Source organism: Desmodus rotundus, chromosome 11, assembly GCF_022682495.2.
Source record: "Desmodus rotundus isolate HL8 chromosome 11, HLdesRot8A.1, whole genome shotgun sequence".
Lineage (NCBI taxonomy): Eukaryota > Metazoa > Chordata > Mammalia > Chiroptera > Phyllostomidae > Desmodus > Desmodus rotundus.
The window spans coordinates 80,611,049-80,634,416 of NC_071397.1; the positions used below are offsets into that span (position 1 = coordinate 80,611,049).

A 23,368-nucleotide genomic window follows, 5' to 3' on the forward strand; every position below is an offset into this window, starting at 1 on the left:
ATGTAAGTATCGGGCAAACAAATGGAGAAGAATCCTCAACCCGGGTGTATTCGGCCCTGCTGAGGGAATGGCAGAGACGCTGGGCCCTGGGTCTTGCTATCCTCCTTAGCCCCACATGGAGGAGCCCCCTGGGTGCTGCCTGGGCCACCCTGGCCATTGCTCATTCTCTGCACTATGCCAGGTTCCTCCCCTCTCAGTACGTTGACACCCGCTGCTCCCTCTGCCTGAAAAGCTCTCCAGCCCCGTTTACCCACTAACCCTAGCCCCCCCTTGAAAATGTAGCTGAAAGGACACCTTCCGAGGGAAGAATAAAGCAGGACTCCATTAAATCTTCTCACACCACCTGCATTTTCTCCTCCAGGGCACTATGACTAATCACAGAAATTGTCATTTAATGAGTGTGTCATCTGCTAAAATGCAACCCTTCCAAGAATCCTGTTCATTTATGTTTGCATTTTAAATGTCTTATACATAGTAGGTGCAAAATAACTTTTTTTAAAAAAAAATAAAGGAATGGATTCTATATTGAAAACTCAACATGCTTAAACCTGATAACTCTTCTTTTAGGTTTTGCAGGTAAACCAGAGCTAGGTTCATTATGAAGTACAGTTTCAAAGACACCAGGGGGAGGGAGAGAGGAGAAGGCAGGGAGGGCTGGACCAAATGAGGTCAATTTTCTCTTCACTGTTTCACCTAGCAGTAGTTGTATGCTAATGTAATGAAATGCCAAAACAAGCTTGCAGAAACTCTTCTTTCCACAAACTTCTCTAAGTGTAGAAAGGGTAGAATTTTTTTCAAACCCCATTTACATTTTACCATTTGCCTGTCCTACTCACCTCCCTCCAAGATTCTGACAGTTTTTATTGTGGTACCTGCTTTTTTTTTACCTTCACCTGAAGATATTTTTAATTGATTTTAGAGAGATAGGAAGGGGAGGGAGGGAGAGAGAGAGAGAGACAGCCATGTGAGAGAGAAACACAGAATGGCTGCCTCCCACACGAGCCCTGGACCAGGGATCGAGCCTGTAGTCTAGGTATGTGCCCTGACCAGGGGTCAAACCCTCAACCTCTCGGTGCACTGGATGAGGCTCCAACCACCTGAGCCACCCGGCCAAGGCTGCGGTGCCTGCATTTAGAACAGAATCTTAGGGACCGAAGCTCATTGCTTACTGTGTCAGCAACAAGGCTTCTCACCGCTGGGCAGAAGTCACTCTGCAGTTATTTCCCTATGGTCTTAAACTGGAAATAAGCAATAATTGTTATTTTCCTTTTGCAGATGGAGGAAATAAGCACAGGCAAATCTGGGACCTTGACCACTGTCACACAGAGCCTGAGGGGCAGGCAAGAAGGGGCTACCTCTCAAGCAACAAAGGAGGGAAATCCCAGGACTCCAGGCCCCTGGGCCATTTCCAAGGCCTGCAATGGATTAAGATCCTGGTGTTCCTCCCATTGGCTAAAAGTATAATGAATGCAGGTTACGGCCTGACTACCTCTGAGATAATCCTGTAATGCTTAGTAGGGGAAAGGAGAGAAGTCCAGAAGTTCGCCCTCCTTTTTTTTCTCCTGCTCAGCACGAGTTAAGTGCTAACTTGAAAGTTTTCAAAGGCAGACTGGAAAATGCTGCCTCTTCAAGAGGCAGCCCCTTATCAGAAAACCCGTAGGACGCAGACAACATAGGTCAGTTACAACAGGACACGCATGAAGGAGGGGAAGGGGCACAGCACATGTGTAGTTATCGTCCTACCTACCTGACACACAGCATGAGGGAGGGTAGACTCCAGAAGCAACAATCACGCGCAGGTCCATTGTCTTAAGAGAACACTGATTCCTTATCCATTTAACTCTCAACAAATACATACTGAAAATTAGCAATATACTGAGCTTTGTGGATATAACAAAGAACAAATTGAGGTCCCTAGTCTTTTCAATTTTTCATTTCAGGGCAGAGGCAGGTAGGGGATGGAGAGGGAGATAATATACAAATAAATAAACAAACAAAGTAACTTCAACCACCAACGAGTGTTACAATTGTGATAAACCATAGTAATGGGATAGCAAGTGACTGGGGGGTGGGAGTTTAATTTAGGCCCGTGCTGTCCAATACAGTAGCCATGGGTCACATGTGGCTCTTGAGCATTTTAAGTCCAAATTTAGATATACTGTAAGAGATGTGCTCAATGTCCAAGACTAGTATGAGATAAAGAATGTCAATAGTTCCTTAATATTTTTATACTAATGGTATGTTGAAATGGTAACATTTTAGATACAATGAATTAAAGAAAATATCATTAAAATTAATTTCACTTCTTTAAAAAATTTTAATGTGGCTACTAAAAAATGTACAATCACATGTATGCCTCACATCTGTCTCCCCTAATATGTCTACTGGGCAGCACTGTGTTGGAGAGAATGGGCAGGTACGGCAGCCTGGGGAGGTGATAACATTCTTAGGACGGGACCAGCCCAGTGACGGTCTGGGGCAAAGTGTGCAGGGGATGATGGAAGCTGAGTTGGAAAAGAAGGGCAGAAAGCCGGTGCTGCTGAAGAGATGGCAAGGTGAGGGAGTGGTGGGAGGGAGGGAGGCCCTTGTGAACTAGAGGAAAAAGTTAAGGTTTTATAGAAATACAAATTTTCTATAAGTTATTGTAGATTTGTTTCTGTGCAGTTTTCCAGGCACTGTTCCAAAATATTCAGTAGGAACCCTGGCTAAAAACAAAAAATGCGAAGAATCCCACTCAGTTAGAATATTTCCATGCTAATAGAGGCTTAAACTGAGATATGCATTTATTAAACTCATTTATTTTCATACAGTGATTACAGTGTTTATACATGGGTACTTTTTATGAGCAGGAAGAACACAGGTGGACAGAATGTACTCGAACAAATCCAATGAATGTCTCAGTCTCGTCTTCCTCTACTCCACTCATCTCAAGCTCAAATTCTGCGTGTGTGTGTCACAGAGGAGGGCAGGCAAGCCCAAGTCCACCCCGAAAACACTGAGTGCTGTTTGCGAAATAAATATTGAAGTTTCCCCTTCTTTACACAACAGTGTGTGCCCACTATACATATTTTTTTTTCTCCTGGGCAACTCCCAAGAAGAGGAAAGTTAATTGAACGTGTTCTCCCTTCCTACCCTGGGGGAGTGGTTCTTAAAAAAAGCAGTGCATCATTTAATGGCCAAATATGTCTGATGTATTTTACAGTTTATATAATAAGTGTATTGCCAGAAAAGCAAAATTTTGAGTTTCACAAGGGAAGTGGAAACATTTTTGTTCTTAAATATGAAAGGGAAACTGACATCCATAATTATCAGTTAGCTCTCACATACACGCTAACAGGCAAAGAAGACAATGTCCTAAATAAGGATACGTTGTCACTAAACTAAAATGGAATGAGTCCAAGTGTTAAATTACCCAGGACACTGTCAAGACGGGTACATAGTCAAAACACGTTAAACCCTGTCAGTCACTGGGGCCACGACCGTCAGAGGCAGGGCAGGGTGTTCCTGTCCCTGGTCCCTGGCAACCAGAGTATGGACGAGACAGCTGGGTTACAAACCACAAGTGGGGCTCAAGTGAGTCAGCCAGATGTAGTACTTTGATTGACATCTGAACCTCTGATGTTACGGATGGATAGGGTTATAGCACTTTTTCTTAGTCTACTAATTATTAAAATTCTATATTCAAAAGGTTGTAGACCTAGAACCTAGATTTAAGTTTGTTGTTAGTCCAACAAAAGATAATTTCAGAATGCTGATGGGTTAAATGGATGCTAAAAGCATCAACAACTTATCTTTGTCAAAATAAAAGCCTCTTATTTAAACAAATCTCAAAAAATTTTTGCTAGGACAAATCAGGGCTTAGCACATAGCACATATTCTGTATATATTTGCTGAATGTTAGAATGTATGAAGGTTAATTAAGATTTGGGGAACCTCAACCTGAGATTAGTAAATACAACAGGGAATGCCCAGTCCTATGTGAGCCTGATCAACTCCTCCCACCGTGGTTCCTGCGGGAGCGATGCATCTGAGGAACAAGCACACGTGAAAAATAAAACTACAGTGGAACCTCATTACTGGTCGTTAATTCGTTCCGCAACGTGTGAGGAGTGCCAGAACCAGCAAGTCCTGAGGAAGCAGCAAGTGCCGAAACTATTTTGTTCTCATCAAAATTCGACGAGTACAGGGTTTGACGAGTTCTGAAGCCGAGTGCTGAGGTGTGACTGTACATATTTAATATGAAAAGCAAGTGTTTCCAGTATCCCAAGAACAGCCTCTCTGGCAGGCTGAACTGGCACCCTTGTTGTAGACTCAAGCCTGCCATGGGCCCATCTACACCTCTAAATCATAGTCTTCACAACAGTTAGCTGCAAAGTCTGAAGACAGGAGTTCTCCAGAGCTGAGAAAGTTCATTTTGAAATAGGAGAGAAAGTAAACGGCTGGACCTGGACCTTTGACGCCGTGACTCTGCCAGACAACTGGCTTGGCTTCCTTCATGGCCTTGAGCTCAACAGATTTGCAACTCCTCCTTCCTGGGGTGAGGGTTCTTGAAATAGCATTGACCTTGGTGGGGGGAAAACACAAATGGAAATCAAGGACAGGTAGTCATAATCTGTAAGTGACAATTTTGAGAACTTCAGGAATAAAGGTCAAAGCAATTTTGAAAATGTAGTTGCATATAGTAATTATCATAACTAAACACAAGCCTTGCAGAATAAGTTCTACGAAACTCATTTAAAATTTAATCTAATTGAAATTCATGGTGATTAAGGCGCTCTGCCAGGGCCAAATGGTGAATGACTGAGGAGCAGATATTTGAGCCCGGGTCATGTGCACATGGGCACATTTTTGCAAATTGAAGCAAGAGCAGAACACTTTCGCCAACATTAACACTGTGAAAGCGCTAATGGAATTTGCAAAATAAAAAAGTTATCTGTCACATTGGGCTATTCATTATTGTTATTGATATAAATTGCATTAATTATACTTACAAAGACATAAATAATTAATAGGAGAAAATGCAGTAAGGAGTAAGTATTTGTAAGATAAGAATTCCTTCAAGCTTACAGCAAGCAAAAAGAACTGTGCTTGGCTTTGGTTTCATTTTCCGCATTCCAAGCTTAAACTGTACGTATAGACATCTTCACTTCACACAAAATACGAATGCATAAAATCTGGTTTATTAACTTCTTTCCCAAACTGCCTCATCTTTTAAGATGTCTGAAGAGAAGGCAGTTCCAGGTTGGTTTAAATCAGTGGCTCAATAACATTATCAAAGAATCAGGAAACGTGGACATTTGCTCAGTCCACAGACAAGCTCCGCCTCTCATGCTAGTTCCATGTCACATACAGAAGACATTGCCTCTTCCTGTGTTCCCCTTTCTCAGAAGCAAAAGACGTTTCTGGAAGGTCCCTGAAGACTTCTTTCACATCCCATCAGCTACAAGTGGAGTCATCCTGAAACAGATTCATCCTCCTTAGTCACTTCCAAAGGGAGTGGGCCTCCTCTTCCGAAGACTGTGGCCAGAAAGAAGAGGGCGCATCGTGGAACAAACCAGGATCTGGTTAGGAAGGAAGAAGCAGGGAAAGAACTCGTGGTGGAGTGACCTGCATCCCTGGCCTGAGCTGTCACCGTGGATTCTAACCTGTGCCCGAGGACACAGGGCATTTATTTCCATGACAATCTGTTTCACAGACCCTTTCCAGCCCAGGGAAGTGCAACATTGGTGGTCTTCTGTTGTCACGGAACTCAATGACAACTTCTCAGTCTCGTCTTCAAGGCTCCCTACAATTCACTCCAGATTTTCCTGCTCCTAGGCCATATTCCTATGCAAGCTTTTTTCTGTTCTGGGTGTCTTTTCCCGAACTTTCCGGCACCATATCTCATGTATCACCTCTATCCTGTCACCAAAGTGATACTCCTAAAAACAAAGATCTGAACTGCACTGTTTCACTTAAAATAATTTCTTATAGGCTGAAGTTTAAATATCATAGCATGGAATCTATCGCCTTTCACAAATTAGTCACTACATACCTTTAAAGGCATTTTCTCTTTTAATCTCCATTTCTATTCTGTACTCCTCACAGACACACACTTCAACCACATAGAAAGTTCTCACCCTCTACAAACACATTTTGATATTTTATATCTTCATGCCTTGTCATATGTTGTGCTCGCTGCCTGGAATATATTTCTCATCTTTTTCCATCTAGTAAAATTCCAGTCATCACTCAAAGCCCAGAGCAAAGTTCATTTCCTTCATAAACGTTTTCTCAATTCCCCAGGTAGAACTAATTTGTTCCTCTCTAATTGCTTCCAAAGAGTTCTATTACATCAATAATACATTATATAGTAACATTTTGTTTGCATCCATGTCTTCCACCAAGATAACAGACCATTATTTATTATTATCGTTGTCATTATTACATTAATCTTTGGCCCTCAGCTCCTGGTGAAGGGCATATTCTCAGTATAAGTCAGAGGGTGATCCATCTAGAATACCAACTCTGCCTACTTCCCCTTACTCTTCCCTGCCCATCTCAGATGCCACCTCTTTTCGGACTTAGTCGTTACTCCTCTACTATGAGAAGTTTTCCTCATTTAAATCCCCGTAACTTTGATTGTGCAGTGAAGGTCTGCAGTCACATCCTGGCTTGTCCTCGGTTGCCCCACCCTTTAGTCTGTCCCACTTGCCTGTGAGCTCCTTCGTGAGGCCCTGGGCCTTTCTGTCTCTTGGTTCCACTGCGCCAGTGGTCCGGCCCCACTCAGGGTGGTACCAATGCACAGTGTGGCTGGTTAGTACGTGTGTAGATGCAGTCGGGGGAGAACAGTTGTTTTTCTCTGATTTCAGCTTTAAGGTCAATCTTTTCATTTTAGAGAGTAGGAAACTAGGAAAAAAGTAGGTAAGCAAACATGTTAGAGAAGCCAAATGTTTCCTAAACATCTGAGGGACGGGGGGAATCTTGTATGTATTTTGGGGTAAGCTCTAGAAGTTCTATTAGAATTTTTTATGTTAATATTTTTACTTAGACAATACGTTTTTAAAATATATGAACATTCTTGGTGTTTCTGATTTTTTTTTTTTAAGTCTTGACAGAAGGTTTCTTGCTCTCAATGGCATTGTGTTTGCTATCTTCTTGATGTCAAAAGATGCATTTTCAGGAACTTCCCTCAAGTTTAAAGATAGGAGGGGCTACCGGTGGGTGTTTATCTATTTCAGAGGAATTGAAAGACTTTATACTGTTTAAAAACCACCATTAAATCTAACTGTCTCGAGACCAGTAGCATTTTATTAGTACGTGGCAAGTTTCTAACTACCAGTAATTATGTCTGTCTCACACCAAACAGCCCATTGTCTTGGTTGATTCAATGAAGACAATCAAGCTTAAGAAACACTCAAATAGCATGTCCCAGAAGCCAAGGTTTCCTAAGTTTTCATTGTTCACAGACCAGACGCCCAACATGGACTGTATCTGTGTACCACCTACATGGCAGTAAACTTGATAATTCTTGGAATAAAACAATCAAATTAAATAACAACATCATTTGTCATAAATAAGAGGCAATTTTTTTTTAAAAGAAACAATAAAACATAATAATGTGATTGTAATTCCAACTAGAATGTAAGGAGGCCTCAGTGCCTGAGACCTGCTTTCTTTATTTAAGAAGGAAGATTAACGAAAGTTAAAAAGTTGGGGAAAATGCTAGCACTAAAAAGACCTGAAAAATGTTTAAAAAGGACATGTCTTTTTCTCTATGTAATTTATTGAATGTTCATGCTTGTTAAAATGCCTTCTGAAATCACCTCCCGACCACGAGGGCACCAGCTTGCATTTGGGAAATACAACTACAACCAAATAATCAATTGGTGGATTAAAATTACAGTTTTGTTTGTTTGTTTGTTTTTTCTTTCCTGGTTCTTTTTTTTTTTTAATTGTTATTCAGTTACAATTGTCTGCATTTTCTCCCCATCCCTCCACCCCACCCCAGCCAATCCCACCTCCCTCCCCTACCTTTACCCTCCCCCTTGATTTTGTCCTTGTGTCCTTTATAGTAGCTCCTGTAAATCCCTCTCCCCACTGTCCCCTCCAGTTTTTAAATCAGTGTTCTGATTTATGATTATGTTTTGCATCATGAAAATGTCGTTTGCTAAAGACAGTACTTCATCATTTTTTTTAAGGATTTACAATATTTGACTAAGTAGGCAATGTTCAGGAGTTAAAATATAAACTTGATTTTATGAGAAAACAAGTTACACTTAAATAAGACTTCTGAAGAAAGAACAATAAAGAAAGGTAGATGGATTTAGAATCTTTGCTTATTTCAGTTGACACCGTAATAGCATTTCTCTTATTATTGGGCACTTACTGGCTCACCCAGTAGAACGCTCACTTCTGAAAGATAAGTTCAAAGAAAACTAGATAATGTTTTTTTAATCTCCTTTATGTCTTCCAGAACACACAAAAAATTAAAGAGGATTACTTGAATATATCTTTGAGAGTGTTATATGTATCAGCCTTTCCCGTCACCATTCTGCAATTGTTCAGGTTTAAAGATTCACCTTCAAAGACACGTCCTTGTTGAGAGGATATTCAGAGCTGCAGCAGTTCCACTGAGGAGCCCTGGGAGCAGGGGCACCCCAGAGACCGCACTCAGCACACAGGTGGGCTGGAAGGAGGCAGCGCCAGGTGCTCGGGCCTGTGTTGCCAGCGCCTCGCAGCTGTCGAACTGGGGCAGCAGAGCGCTGTTTACCAAGTGAAGGCAGATAGTAAGGGCAGTTTGCTGTCACTGCTAACCTGTGCCACTGAGTGGCCCAGGCAAGGCGGGTTTCAACATCCAGGAAGGGATTCGGAATCATAGAGGTTCTTTCTTCCTTTGACCAAAATGCAGTACTCTTTTAATGGGCAACTTTGGATCAAATTACTTCCTGGGCTGGACGTAGTGCATGACTTTTAAGTGCCTGAACCAACTGGTACCTAGTACCCAGTTAAGAATTCATTGGGATGGCTCAGCCTTAGGGGCGCCAGGAATTGAAAAGAACACGTGTCCATCTAAGTGGATTAAACTCGTAGGGAGCAGATGAAGTTGTAGGCAATGGGAGAAGACAGCGGTGTCTTAAAGGTTGGAGATTGGCAAGAGGGTATGGTATAGGCAGCCAGTAGATACCAGCAAGGCCAGCAGAATCTGAATATTACAGCAGGTGGGTAGAACAAAGCAATAGGAAGTCTATGCTCTCACAAGCAGATAGGCAGGTGGGTAGGCAGGGAACAAGGCCAATGCCTCAGGACTGAGTTTCTGAGGCAAGAGTTGGGAGAATTGCCTGACTCTGCCAGGGAACAGGAAAGAGCTTAGAGGTGGAAAGGAGTGAGTACTGGGTGGGCTGTCAAAGCACAGTCTTGGGCACAGGAAAACAAGACAGACCCTCAGAAGAGGTGCAAGAGGAAAGCTGAGTCATTTTCCTGAAAAAGAGTTCAAAAATCTATTTATTAGAACTGGGGCAGGGCCAGCAGATAGAGGGACTCAGTAAGTGGCCGAAAGTGGAAAAAATGAAGCCATTCCCTAAATAATCTGGATTTCTAAGGTTTTTTCTGTTCTGTTTGTATATTTGGCTTCTCCTTTGTGTTGGAAGCTTTCTTGGGATATATCTGGTGATCCTTGGCCACCAACAAACAATTGAAAACAAGGCACTAAAAAAGCTTTGCAGGCAAGCACAGACTTTATCAACTAGTGGCACTCATTATAAAGTAATTGACGTTGGAGTTCGATGCTTTACGTAAGACGCCCCCATGCCCCCAAATATCAGGATGTAGCAATCTCTTCCCAGGTGACATTCAATTTCTTCAAAGCGGAGTCCTCTGTCTTCTGCCTAAAAAAGTAAATATCTGGTAGATAAAAAGAGAGCAGAAAAGGGAGGAGATTCCTACCGTTCATGCTGATTCTTTCACCCCCACACCATGTGTCTCCCTTCTTCTTGATGCCTCCATATCTTAAGTCTCTCCCGTTTAATGATGCTTGAGAACAAACTTCATTTCCTTCCCTTGCTGATGTAGGTTAATCACAGGTGAGCTTTGGTACAGAAAGATATCTAGTCACTCAATAGTGTAACTCACAACCTATCCCTTTGTCTAAAACTCCCACCCTCTGCAGAGCCTGGTCTCTCTAGTTCTAGTGAATCTTAGTGATTTGTCATAAGAATAAGCTCAGTCTTCATTAGTAGTTTACTTTGAAGGACCTATAAGTTATAGCTTCGTCTCTATTGAGTTAGTAACTAATTCTCCATCCTCTTTCCATCTCACAACGTGGTTCAGCTCTTTCATCTCCTGATTTTTCTTCTGTTTTCTCTGTCTTCGAGGCTTTGTAATTTTTTCTTTACTAGCATATTAGGTTGCTGAGAAAGATTCAAGTCATCGTCTTTAATGAAAACTCCCTGCCGTGACTGACTATTGACAACACGAAAAACGCGGTGAAGATTTGATCCTTAGAATTCCAAGGGTAGCCTTCATATTTACTGTAAAATTAATAGGTAGACAGATAGATGAAGCGATTGGAACAGGTCTTGATGGAAGAAAAGAGAATGACTCTGATGGTTCGTAGAGAGTAGGAAGGAGGACACCAGAGCGTAATTCATTACTCCATTGGGTACGAATGGGGCTGAGCTTGCTAGGCAGAGCTGACCCAGGTTTTCCTCAGGTTAACTTTATCTGAATTATCACCCCATCTCACCTCCAATTGACTTAAGTGGAATGATTGCCAAATGCTGCTGGTGCCAGGTGCCTACCTGGCTATATATATGAATAACCTGAAAAGTCTGTTAAAAATAATAGATGTGCAGCTCTCACACCCACACCTAGAGGAACTTATTCACTAGGTGGGGCAAGCAGGGAGGGAACTCTGAGTTACCATTATCAGTGATCCTTGCACCGATTGGTTCATACTTATCTGTATCTCTCTGCATCTGTTTGTCTGTATCTGTAGTACGTGCTCGCTGATAACAAGTACACTAGGCACTCGGAGTGCAAAGAGGAATAGACCGTCTTAATCTTTAAAGAATTTTTATTTAGCAGGTGATCTAGGCTTAACAAAAATCACTTTAATTAAAGTTAGTGTGTACTCACGAGGGCAATGTGAATTATCCCAATACTGTGCAAATTTGAAGGAGGATGGAAGAAGGTCTTGGGAGAAGAGGGTCACGACGCCGGGTCTTGAAGAACGGGTGAGGTTTCTACGGGCAGGAATGGGGAGCATCTGAATGGATTTTTTTCAGGCATTTTTCTGAAATAAAGTGCTCGAAATAAAAATCCTGTTACACTACAGTCACATTAAGTTTGATACATTCTGTGTTGATGAGCATAAATAAATATTTTAAGTTCAATATCTAAGTTTGTTGATATGGGCACAACAAAATTTTTCAACAGCCTTAATTAATATTAATGATCCTTATCACATATTAACTAAATATGTATTGTGTATTGAAATCTGTTAACAGATACTGGACAAATCACAACAATAGCATAAAACTTGTCTTCCTAGGAAATTATGTCATGTTAACTAAAAAATACTCAATATTTCCTATTAAATATTTTGATAATGTTCCATATTCTTTCAACTTGATTTACCTCTCCTTTAAGTAACATGTAATCTAAATATCCTTATAGATCACTTTTGGGGCAAAGATGAACTTTTAAAGCTCTTATTTTAGTATCATAAATTCCTAGGTAGTAATGGGAAAATTTTTATTTTCTCTTTTCCTTATTCCATTTATAGTTAGAAATGATTTTAAAGCTTCTCCTTTCCCCTCATACATTCCATCGTAGCTCTTGCATTGTTTTTCCAACTTTAGGTTGCTATGACTTTGCTATTTCTGGGTAATCTTCACTTTCTTTATTAGTTTCAAAAACAATATGCCCTTTATATTAGCCTCAAGCTCTTCTTTCAGTTAAAGTACAAAATTAGGTTGGAATTGTTCCAGATCTTTTTCAAAGAGAAATGCTAATGATAGTAGTGTGATACACTCTGTATGTCATCATTAAAATGATTAAAACGGTTAGAAAGTACCTATTTGTGCTCTGTGCTGCACAAAGAGATGGAAATTATTGCTGTTCTCTAGGGAATCTAATATTAAGGAGGAGGCATAGGTAAAGGACGTAAACTGTGAGCAACAGATACATAAAGCAACAAGATAATGTAGTTATTATAGAAGATAAGCTCTAGGCATTAATGAAGAGAAAGTGTTACAGGGTACACTCAGTTTCAGAAATGATACGCACAGAAAGGTGGCATTATTATAGGATACACATGCTTATGTTCTTTCCCTTTGACTCACTCACCTACCACAGCCCCCTCTCTACATTCTACCTTCTCTTTTCCCATCTGTTCTTGCTCATTTCTCTTATCCTTCCCTCAATCTCGTCTTCACTCAATAAAAGAACAGTTCCCCAGCTTTTCTTGGTCCTAAAAAGAGTATTCATTTTTCTCTCAAATTGCTCCTCACCCAGTGACACTAGGAATGAAGAATCTTCGATCCTAAATGGCCACTCTGAGGGCTCCTGTACAGTCCCACTGCCACCTGGCTGGGGGCCCTGCCTTTGAGAGCACCCCTGATTCCTCAGGGAAAGCACGAAAGATAGGCCCCCTGGTGCAGTGGAGAGAAAACTGCGCGTCAGGGACAAGCAGCTGTGGGCCCAGCTCTGTCACTAGCTACCTGTCTGGCCTTAGACCACGCTGGACCTGATGGCTCCTATCTGCCCCACGTGGAGGTTTTTTGCAGGCTAAATAATGCGCCCACCCCCAATCTGTGTCTGTCCGAATCCCCATAAGCTACAAATGTTACCTTGTGTGGCAAAAGGACTTTGCAGATGTGATGAAGTAAAGGAACGTGAGATGGGGAGATTATCTTGCATAATCTAGGCGGGCCGGAGGCATTCACAACTGTCCTCGTGAGAGAGACCCAGAAAGCTTCCTCCGGAGGAGAAGAGAAGCCCTGATGGCCACGTTGCGATTTGAACCTGGGGGAAATGGCCACAAGACCACAAGTCCAGGGGTCCACCAGAAGGAACTAGCCCTCTGGCCATGCTAGCTGTAGCCCAGTTCAATTGATTTTGGACATCTGGGCTATAGGACTTTAAGATAGGAAACTTGTGTTATTTTAAGCCACTCGATGTGTGGTAATTTGTTACAGAGCAATGGTGAACTAAACAAGTTTGTACTAGGTGACTTCCGTGGCTGCTTCTGATTACATATAATTGCTACTTCATAGCAATTACCCATTGCTAAATGGCCTAGCCTGTGCATGTGCAGTACTTGGGTGCTTTAATGGACTTTGTTCAAAGAACATTTCGACAAGACTGTTGCTTATTCTAAAGGGCAAGTGCAGTAAAAGAGCCTCTGCAGTTTCATCTGCTGTTTTGTTCCAAAAAGAATTAGCAGTCAGAGAAGAGCATCCATCTCCCCCCACAATCTGACCCCAGTGCACCTCTCCTTCTTAGTCTCCCACTCCCCCTCCTCCATGTCAGTCATCACTTCCCAAACAGACCCTTCTGGGTCCCAGTTGCTTTGTCAATGTTCAACACCAAATACCCTCTCCCCAGACCTGCCCAGAGCTCCAACCAAGGGCACAGTCTTCTCAAAAGCTCTTCCTGACCACCCAGATCATGTTTAATCTTTTCTTCCTCTATTTTGTCCTTGTGAACTACACGTCCTATTTCTATTCCAAATCTGAAATCCACCTGCAGTCGGCGCTTACACCGCGGTCTCAGACACGAGGAGCATTGCGGGCAGCGTCTGTGGCTTGTCAGTCCAGTGTTTCCTGAGTACGTGACCGATGCCCGCACATAGCAGATGTTCTGAGTGTCTCGATTAGAGTCCCAGGGGACTAGAGCCAAGGAACCTATGATTGCTTGTTCTCATAAATACATATCTTAGCACGAAATTCCCCCACAGGAAAAGTTGCACAGGAACATATTGTTAGGGACTTGTAGGGACCACAAGTTGTTAGTGGTCCCTACTCTTCCTCCTTGTTTTCCAGTGTTTTACCACAGTGTAAATTTCCCAAGATTACCTCTCCTCTGACATACCATGGACACGTAGAAAAAAAATTAAACAAATCTTACTTGCACAACTTGTTCCAGTAAAAAAGATCAAAGGTTAACTCAGGAGACAAGAATGAGTAAAAAATTTTGTTAAAACACCATATGTTACAAGTTACAGGGAGAACATAATCCCTTCTGATTGACTTTCACACCATAATTCTTTTTATTCCTTTAACTTTAAGATTAAGGGCATTTTAAGACCTTAAAAACTGTTTTAAAGTGTCAGGAGTAATCATTGATAACATCTCTTTACCCTCTTGTTCCAAACCAGATCCTGATTAAGTCAAGCTCTTCAGTACCTGAACGGTAAAGGCAATTCATTCTAACTGGTCAACATTAAACGGGATCCCAGTGTAGATTTGATGATGGAAAATCAAGAGGTAAATTAGTTCACTGTAGAAATACCTTCTAGTGGTAGAATGTCCATCACTTTCCTCATTTCTTTAGTCATAGCTGGTGCTTATGCCAAACCATTCATTTAGATAACTAAGGGAGCTTATACCAAAATAGGAGATAAGCAGGAAGTACCAATGTGTCTGTTATTGTTACATTTGCGACAGTTAAAAGGCCCAAAGGTCAAATCCACATTGTCTGTGAAAGAACACAAAGAGAATGAAGGTTACCGATGCCCACTCTCGTTTCATCACCACCTGCCCAGACTAACAGAGTCAACTGGACGCCTCTGCCTTGTTTGAACAGAGGTGTCTGAGTTAACATTGACTGCATTCAACCGGCAGTGATCCTCGAGGGATCCTACATAACAGCTGCTTACACTTAGCAATGCCATAAATAATTTTATCTTTATAAACAGCAAACGGATACTGATTCTTCAAAGAAGGAAAATCTGCTAATTCCTCTGACCGTAAAAGAACATCTGTGGTATGCTACTACCTACAAGTAAATAAACAAACCTCTCAGACTAAACCCAGGGCGCCCACACACACTAACTTCTTCTTTTATTATTGATTCTCTGGACACAGTGGAGTTCTATACTACTTTCCAGTCCAGAGTAGGAATAGAAAACTCCCAGGCTAGAAATGGCTCTTGGCAGAATTCCGTCTGACTATCCACTGATTCCTAAAATTAATTGTTCCTTGTTTCCATGCCTAACTACTTGGATGAATCAAATTTGGGAGAAAACAAGCATGTCATCTCAGACTGCATAATACTATGTGTAATTAGACATGTAATTTCCAACAGGAAGTACATCTCAAACTTTCATAAAAAGCACAAGCTGAAGTCAGGCCAATGTAAGTTAAAATTTTGATTGTGCCACTGGGTCCCTGTGCCTGGGAACAAGGAACTGAAACTCTCTGGGTCTTAGTCTCCTTATTCACACTACAGGAATAGTAGTCCTTCTTTGTCATGCTAAATAAGATGAAATATGTCATCAACGTGACAATCTGTAGACATTCTAAAAGTAGCAGCTATTATTAGGAGTCATGGGAAAAGCAGCCTTATTTCTATAATGGATATATAAGATATCCCATAGAGTATTTTAAACTCCTTGAGCTTGGGTACTATTGTATTTCCTGTGTATCCCTAACAGAGTCTGTCAGACTTGAAGTCTAAGTAGATATTAAAGAAATATTTGTTAATTTGACTTGATTATGTATTGTCTTTAAAACAAGCAAGGGATGCCAGCTTTCCCACAACGTCTATTGCCTTTGTTTCACTTGTTAATTTCATGGATATCTTTTCAAGTAGTTTGCCACTAAATGGCAGAGAGCTGAAGAATGGGAGACTTATAACAAAGCAAAATAAAACAAACAAACAAAAAACCCCACTCTGACAATAGAACAACATGCAAGCCTCATTAGAATATAAAAGAAGGACCTGTAGCAGGCAAGCCTGTCTCGGGAAGGTTGGCCATCATTGTCTGTGACACTGTGTTGAGACAGAATGTCAGATAGTGGGAGGAGGGCACAAGAATGGTTACATCTGCAGCGGAGACTGGTGCACAAAGTAAGGTAAGTTCAAGCTCAGCCCTAAGGAAGTCATAACTACTTTGCAGCAGAGCCAGGAGAACGGAGGTCATAAGATTCGCACAGCGTCTGGCAAGAAAATGGGCCGCCAGCCATAATGTGCTAAGCTCTCTTCCATACTGCTGCTAGCTGGGAGCTTTGGCAAGTTTCTTCACCCCTCCTGATCTGTTTCCTCATCTGTAAGCTGAGAGGGTTGAACTAGATGAACTCCCCAGCCCCCTCCAGTATTATTAGTTTATGCACATATGCTTCCACAAAGTACTACGTGGTTCCCCAGATTATAAGACCGCACATGTTTGACAGTGCTTTTAAGCTGACCAAAAGCTTCTACATTATCCTTCCACTTGACCTTCACAACTACTTTGTAAGTCATGCGTTCTCATCCCCCACATTTACAGATGAGGGAATTGAGTCTTCAGAGATCAAGCAAGTCAGCCAAGTGCACAAGATTTGCTGGGGATGGAATTGTGCCAACAGCCAGGCCTGACAAGAAGCTTTCTGGGGAGATCAGTATTAAAAGAACAAGTACATAATATGCAAGGAAAAAAAGTGCAAGTAAGTAAGATAAAAGGAGAAAGGGTAGGAAAAATATGGCACAGGTTGAAATAAAAGGCAAAGGGCAGAAGCACTTTTGCAAATTGCCAAGGACAAGAAAAAGCTTTTTTAAAAACATACAAGAGATGGTCCCACTTCTTAACAGATGGCATAAAATTAACAGACAGGAGACTACAGAAATACTTCTTTCCTATTTTGTTTCTGCCTTAGAAAGAGAGTATCTTCAAACTGGAAAGTGTAGAACAAATACAGTAAGACTTTGAGATTGAAATAGGGGAGGAAGGAATCATTGCATTTTGAAAATATGCCCTATTTACTAGGGCCCAGTTTCCAGGCTCAGAAGAACTATCTCAGGCTTCTGGAAAGGTCCACATTTTGACTAAAAGATCAATTTTAAAAATTTCTTCATTTATAGAAATAAATGAGATGTTGGAAACCTAGAGATGGACAAATGTTCCAACTCTTTTTAAAGGGTGGTTTCCAGAAATTACAGACAAATGAGTTTGACATCAATTTTTGATAAAGATCTACAAAGGTAAGTTGGTCAAACAGGCATACAGAACTTAGAAAGGAAAGTTCCAACTAGATGGAGCTCCCCTGAGTGACCTAGAGTAAGTCGTGGCCAACCAGCCTCATGTCCGTATGGGAAGAAATCATGGCAGTATCAGTTTAGAATGTTATAGATGTGATACATATTCATTTTTAAAGGATATTTTGTTTTTGAGAAACTCAATGCAAATGAGAATTCCTAACTACAGTACTCCGTGTCCTCCTGAAAATCTTTGCAGCTGGTGTTCATTCCGTGTTGACTCCTTGGCAGGGTGGAGGGGGCACTCCAGCTGATGCTGAGTGCAGAGCCCCAGAGGCCCAGGAAGGCGGGGCGGGAGGGGGCTGGTGTCTCAGGTCTGTAACCCACACTGCGAAGAGAGGTGCGAGTAAGCCTGTAGGTTGCCAGGGGGAAAGTATGGGGGGACCAACATTTGGAATTCGTGACTCTCTATGTACAAAGGCAAATAATATATTTTATTTCTCTATAGAGTAGCAACTGTGTTCCCCCCCACCCTGGCCCCAGTTGAGAAATTTGACCAAAAGATCCCCAGGAAAAATATGCATTGAGGGAAACCCACATTTACCTAGGTGAGGCTTCATCCTCATGTAGATGAGAGCTGAAAGTGTTTACACAGTTCACTTCCAAGACTTGTCTCTGCGCGGCTGTGTCCCAGACCGTGGGGCTGCGACACGGCCCCTGAGGACTGGATGGCAGCACACATCCAGTTCTGGGGACACACCCACAGAAATACCCACACGTGTACAGATTCTGCGTGTCACTGTCTACAGAGTTGGTTTACTTGTGGGTATCTTATAATGTCTAATTTCATGATCCCAAATATTTAAATTTCAGGATATAATGAACAACACTGCTTAATATACATAGCCATAATAAATAAACATGTAGTAAAAAAAAAAATAGAAGCTATAAGGAAAAGCTGGAATAATATTCATTTTGGTAAAAAGACCATTTTATGGCAATTCAGCAAAGATTTCTCCAGCACCTGTGTTGCAGTTGCTTCCAGCCTCTACAGAATATCCGAAGAAGGGCCGAGTCTGCACTCCAGGGGAAATGAAAGTACACAAGGCAGGTACAGCCGGGGTTCCCACCCCAACTGATAGCAGGCGCACCCCTGGAGTGACTCCAGACGCTTTACCCTCCCCACTGTATTTAATTCTCATGGCAGCCCTGCGAACCAGGTACTATTATGCCCATTTTAAAGATGAGGACACTGAGGCACAGTGTGGGAGGTGACATATCTGAGTCACACAATGCAAACTGCCTGCCTTCAGAGTCTGCTTTCCCTTTGATGTTATGCGAGCCCTCGATAACTACAATACTGACTAGGACACTAAAATGAAAGCGTGATTAAAGTAAGAACTAAGACCTAAAAACAGTAGAAAGAGAACGAAATCACGGCTGGTTGGCTTGTTGGCACCAGAAAAGCCCTTGTGAAGAATGAGGCATTTGGACAGCAGAGCGTCGGGAAAAGTAGAATGTCCGCAAGAAAATATGGGGTGAGTGGGATAAAACCTCCAAATTATGGCCTGAAATGCACCTTGAGCCTTCAGTTACATTCTTTCCTCTAACTTCAGGTAGATAAAAATTAGAATCATTCTTCAGCTGACAACACATTATCCTAAGAGAGTCTGTAAAGCTTTTTCATCTTCACTGATAACCATATAAAGAAAATGCACTAGAATTGCAAGGAAGGTATTAAATTCATGTCACGTGCTTTATAATTTAAGAATGGCTTGGAAACTGACACTAGGAACCAGAAAAAGGAGGAATCTCAATAACTGGAGAATTTAATTGAGCTTTTTCTTTTTAAGGCCAGGCTGTCTGTGAGCGGGAGATCAGAATAAAAACCTTTCTAGGACCCAGTCTTTGAAAATACTCGTAACAAACCTTTGCAAGTAAAGACCAAAAAGTAACTAGCTTACAACTTTTTTCCTACTTTACCGAATGCTGTGCAATCAGGAAATAAAGTATGATTCATGCTTTTTTACTTATGAATACTAATTACAAAAAGACGCTATTCCAAACAAAAAACAAACATAAAATATGATTCATGTTTTTTTATTGTGAATACTAATGATATAAAGATGCTATTCCAAACAAACAAAAAAGCTGAACCACAGACAATTTGTATTCATTAGCCTTGTTTTTCAAGATTCGTTATGAACAAATACACAAGTAGACTCTGAACCCTTTCCTTGGTTGTTAGAACTAAATAAAATTTAATTTAAAGGCCTGCACATCTATCCCCTGTGTTTTTAATAACCAACACTAAACCAATGTCATTGTGCAGTGAAACATGCCAGATTGCAAAGAAGCTGGTCTAGGCTGGAGGGGCGATGCTCACAACGAAGACTGGAGGAGGGAAGGGGAGTATGGACTTTGACAGACAGGAAGAGAGAAGGTCTAGACCAGCTAGTGCAAGGGAACTTGCACTTGCCAAATTATACGGAGGCTCACACAAGAGTACAAATTTTGGAAGAGATGCTAGGTAACGAGAAGCCAGGTTAAGGTGAAGTGAACTTCCCATGGACTCCTCAAGCCTCCAGTTGTTAAGATAAGTTTATTGTTGCTATTGCTATGATCTGAATGTTTGTGCCCCCCACCATGCCAATGTTGGATTTCGAATGCCAAATCCAACCATATTAGGAAGTGGGCCTTTAGGAGGTAATTAGGTCATAAGGATGGAGCCTTTATGAATGGAACTGTGCTCTTATAAAAGAGACCCCACAGAACTCCTGGCCCCTTCCACAGTGGGAGGACGGAGGAGAAGGCATTTGTTTGCAACCCAGAAGAGGGCTTGGCACTTTGATCTCAGACTCCCAGCCTCCAGAATAATAAGACATACGTTTCTGGTGTTTATAAGCTACCCAGTCTGTGGTATTTAATTATAGCAGCCTGAATGGACTAAGACAGTTATAAAACATCTTAATTAAGATCTGTATCTCAAAACTCAAAACTTAAAGTAAAATAAATCTTCATGTCCACTTGAAAAGATATAATAATTAGTCAGTGTCTATGTTAATACTGGAGTGCAGAACAAAGAAATAACTTGTTCCTGGAGCCCACCCTGCCGCCACCCACTCCATCAGATGGACAAAAAGTGAACCAGTCATTAGTCACTTGCTGATCTCTCCCAGGATGGAAGACAACCTGTCAAGTTACCTTGGCTGGGGATATCTTGCTGCCGTGACCCAGGATTTCCCAGAGCACATCAATAGTCCTTAATATCTGCAAGGTTCTCCTTCTGCCTCTGAGACCACAGAGAGCGAGTCAGGCGTCTTACCCCATGGCTCTCAGACCCATGTTCTCAACTGTGCCTGAGAGAGCAGTGGAGAGGCAGCAGTGAGTCCTCCTCCACCCACGGCAGCTGGGGGAGAGAGCATTGCCCCTCTCCCTGCATACAGAAAGCACTGGAAAGGGAAGCTTAGTGCCCTCTCTGCAGCCCCTTACCTGCAGCCCCTTACCTGCTCAGCCCCCGCAGGAGTCAGGCTAATCTGATTGTCAGGGTGTGACACTTATTGGGACATATTTCCTCATGGGAAGTGTACTGGACATTGATGTGTCCCCTTGCTCTTTTACTTTCTGGGATCAGCTGGAAGAATTTGCTGCAGACACAGATGATGGTCATTCTCGACTTCTTTTCTACCTCTACTCTTGTGCCTGGGTGCATGAGGTTGTGTCTGCCTTTCAGTTTTTGACTCATGGAGGATGGGGTAGAAAGCCAACACAGTTGACCAGAAGCCTTGAATTTTAGGGATGATAGCATGCTTTTCCAGGTTAACAAAGAGAAACCTGAATTTTTGCTTGACTGGAGGTAGGAATACCAGGTTCTTACAAATGTCTGTGTGGAGGTGGTGAGAAACTAAATTCAGAGTGGCCATGGGAATAAAGTAGAGTGACCAAATTTGAGATTCTTGTTTAAGGCAAAATTTTTAGGGTCTGGCAATGAAAAAATTTAGGCTAAGAAATGAGAGAAAAGGAAACATGAAGATGTTTCTAACATTTTTAACTGAGGAGACCAGGTCAGTAGACACCATTACCAAGCTAGGCATATATCAAGGTATTTCTTTATTTCTTTTTGTTCTTTTTCTACTTAGATTCCACATCCCTTCAGGCTCTGAAATGTTGCACAGATACTGGGTCTAGTCTAACTTTGATGGTAAGAAGAGAATAAGTCACTTGCCCTTTTAGATACTTACAATTTCTAGCCCACAAACAAATTGCCTGTAGTAGTTGAAAAGGAGATTTAATAAATCCTGTTCTGGGATTCAAAGTAGAAATTCACTACCAGCAGATGATCCTACTGTTTAACGCCATCACTCATTATCTCATTAGTCTTCACAACATCTCTTAGAGATCTTTACTTCTTAAGTGGAAGATAATACAGATTGGCCTATCCAACTGCATTTTAGTCCATTCTGATTTTATAATGTCCTAGAGGCTGATGAGCTAAAGACCTTACATTATTTCCCAAATTTTCTTACAGCTCTCGTTTCTTGCAAAGCCTGGCTTCCACAAAACAGACCTACTATGCAAGACTGGAAGACAGAGGTAAAGCTCACAACATCAAGTCCAGTCCACCACTTCTGCAATTTGCAGTAGCATCAACAGAGTGGCAGTATTTGGTTTTGCTGTGTTTTCTGCCACAGTGGCTGCAGAGGTCCTGTTATTGTTTGAATTGGGTCCTCCCAAAATGTTGAAATACTAATCTCCGGTACCTGTGAGTGTGGCCTTATTTGGAAGTAAGGTCTTTGCTGATAATCAAGTTAAGTTGAAACCATTAGAGTGGGTCCAATTGGATACCCTGTGTCCTTATAAGATGGGGACATTTGGGCACAGAGACAGGTGTTCACACAGGGAGCACATCAGGTGAACATGGACATAGAGATCCGAGTCACGCATCTACAAGCGAAGGAAAACCAAAGATTGCTGGTAAACACCAGGAGTTAGGAGAGAGCATGGGACAGATTCTCCTTCATAGTCTTCGCAAGGAACCAGCCCTCCTGACACCCTGCTCTCAGACTTCTAGTCTCCAGAACTGGAAGACAATAAATCTCTGTTGCTTAAGTCATTTTTTTCTCTGGCAAAATAATGCAGGTCCTAATGTCTGGTCCCTAGCTCGAGTGGTAGGGAATGCGGAGAGGGTAGTTGCCGAGTGGTAGGGAATGGGGAGAAGGTAACACCCACTTTGATGACACACATGATGGCAGAGTGAAGTGTTCCTAGAGCCAGCAGTTATAGGTTCAGCTTTTAATTCCTAGATTCCTTATTGTCTTAAAGGCAGCAGCGACCTTGGTAGCCAGTTCAGTGGTGGTTCTTGAAGACTCAACCTAAGACCTGCTCTTGCCCTTCCCATTATCTTAGTTAAGAGCTTTCTCTTAAACTAGGTCCACTGGACTCTGTAAGCTGAAATGTGTATCCCGTATCCTGCCTGAAGGACACAATGATGCTGCAAAATGCACCAATAATTCTCACTCATAGAAAACAAAAGTTCTGTGTTTTTCTTTGCACAATACAGTATGTAGAACCGTAACAAGTATGAATAAACCAAAGCAGAGGAAAATTAAGGACTAGATTTAATTGAAAATAGGTCACAGATCTCCAAAAAAAAGTTTGTTCCCTTTAGAGATTCCTGTATTTCTGACTTTGCTGCAGTAGTACGCGAGTTGTTTTTTCCCTAACTAGGTAAAATGGGGGAAAGTAGAAAGACCGAAGTACAGGTACATGGATAAGAATGCATTTTTACATATGGGCGTAGACATTAATAAATGAGTGCAGAAGGTATAACGGCAGCCAGGACTAGACAGCAAGGACACGTTCATAGAAAACACTTTTGGCGGCCATGGGGCTGGAGAAAAACCATCCTCTCTTTTGGCCACTTCATTGTGAAGTGCTCCCTGCGTGGCATGCTGGGTAGGCTGCTGTGCTACGATTTATTGAAGTGGATGAATGGTAGGGAAAATACCAACTGCAGGAAGCGAACTAATTCTTGATGAAACCCTGAAGTAGAAATGTAACATTGTTGCTCCTTTTCTTCCCTTTCTGTTGTCTTTCTTCTCAATAGGAGCAGCTTCCACTTGGAGTGCCCTGGGCTTCCTTTGCGACATTTGGAGAGGTCACCGCTGGGTCTCCAGCAAGAGAACAGTCTGACCAAAGCACTAGGACAATT

At 41.8% G+C, this 23,368-nt stretch overlaps 2 long non-coding RNA genes across 2 annotated transcripts in view; one reads left to right on the top strand and one right to left on the bottom strand.

Moving 5' to 3' along the window:
* The window catches only part of LOC123478846 (uncharacterized), a 46,324-nt gene extending 24,573 nt beyond the window's left edge, over positions 1 to 21,751 (top strand). Inside the window, exons 2-3 of the long non-coding RNA XR_006654223.2 lie at positions 14,360 to 14,468; positions 21,686 to 21,751. This is a non-coding gene — a long non-coding RNA (uncharacterized lncRNA). The remainder of the gene's footprint in view (positions 1 to 14,359; positions 14,469 to 21,685) is intronic.
* LOC139440348 (uncharacterized) lies at positions 2,758 to 8,909 on the bottom strand. The gene is made up of 4 exons (XR_011650536.1): positions 8,562 to 8,909; positions 6,695 to 6,888; positions 4,992 to 5,561; positions 2,758 to 4,563 (listed from the first exon to the last, which is right to left on the bottom strand). It is a non-coding gene; the product is annotated as an uncharacterized lncRNA (long non-coding RNA).
* Positions 21,752 to 23,368: the final 1,617 nt, after the last annotated feature.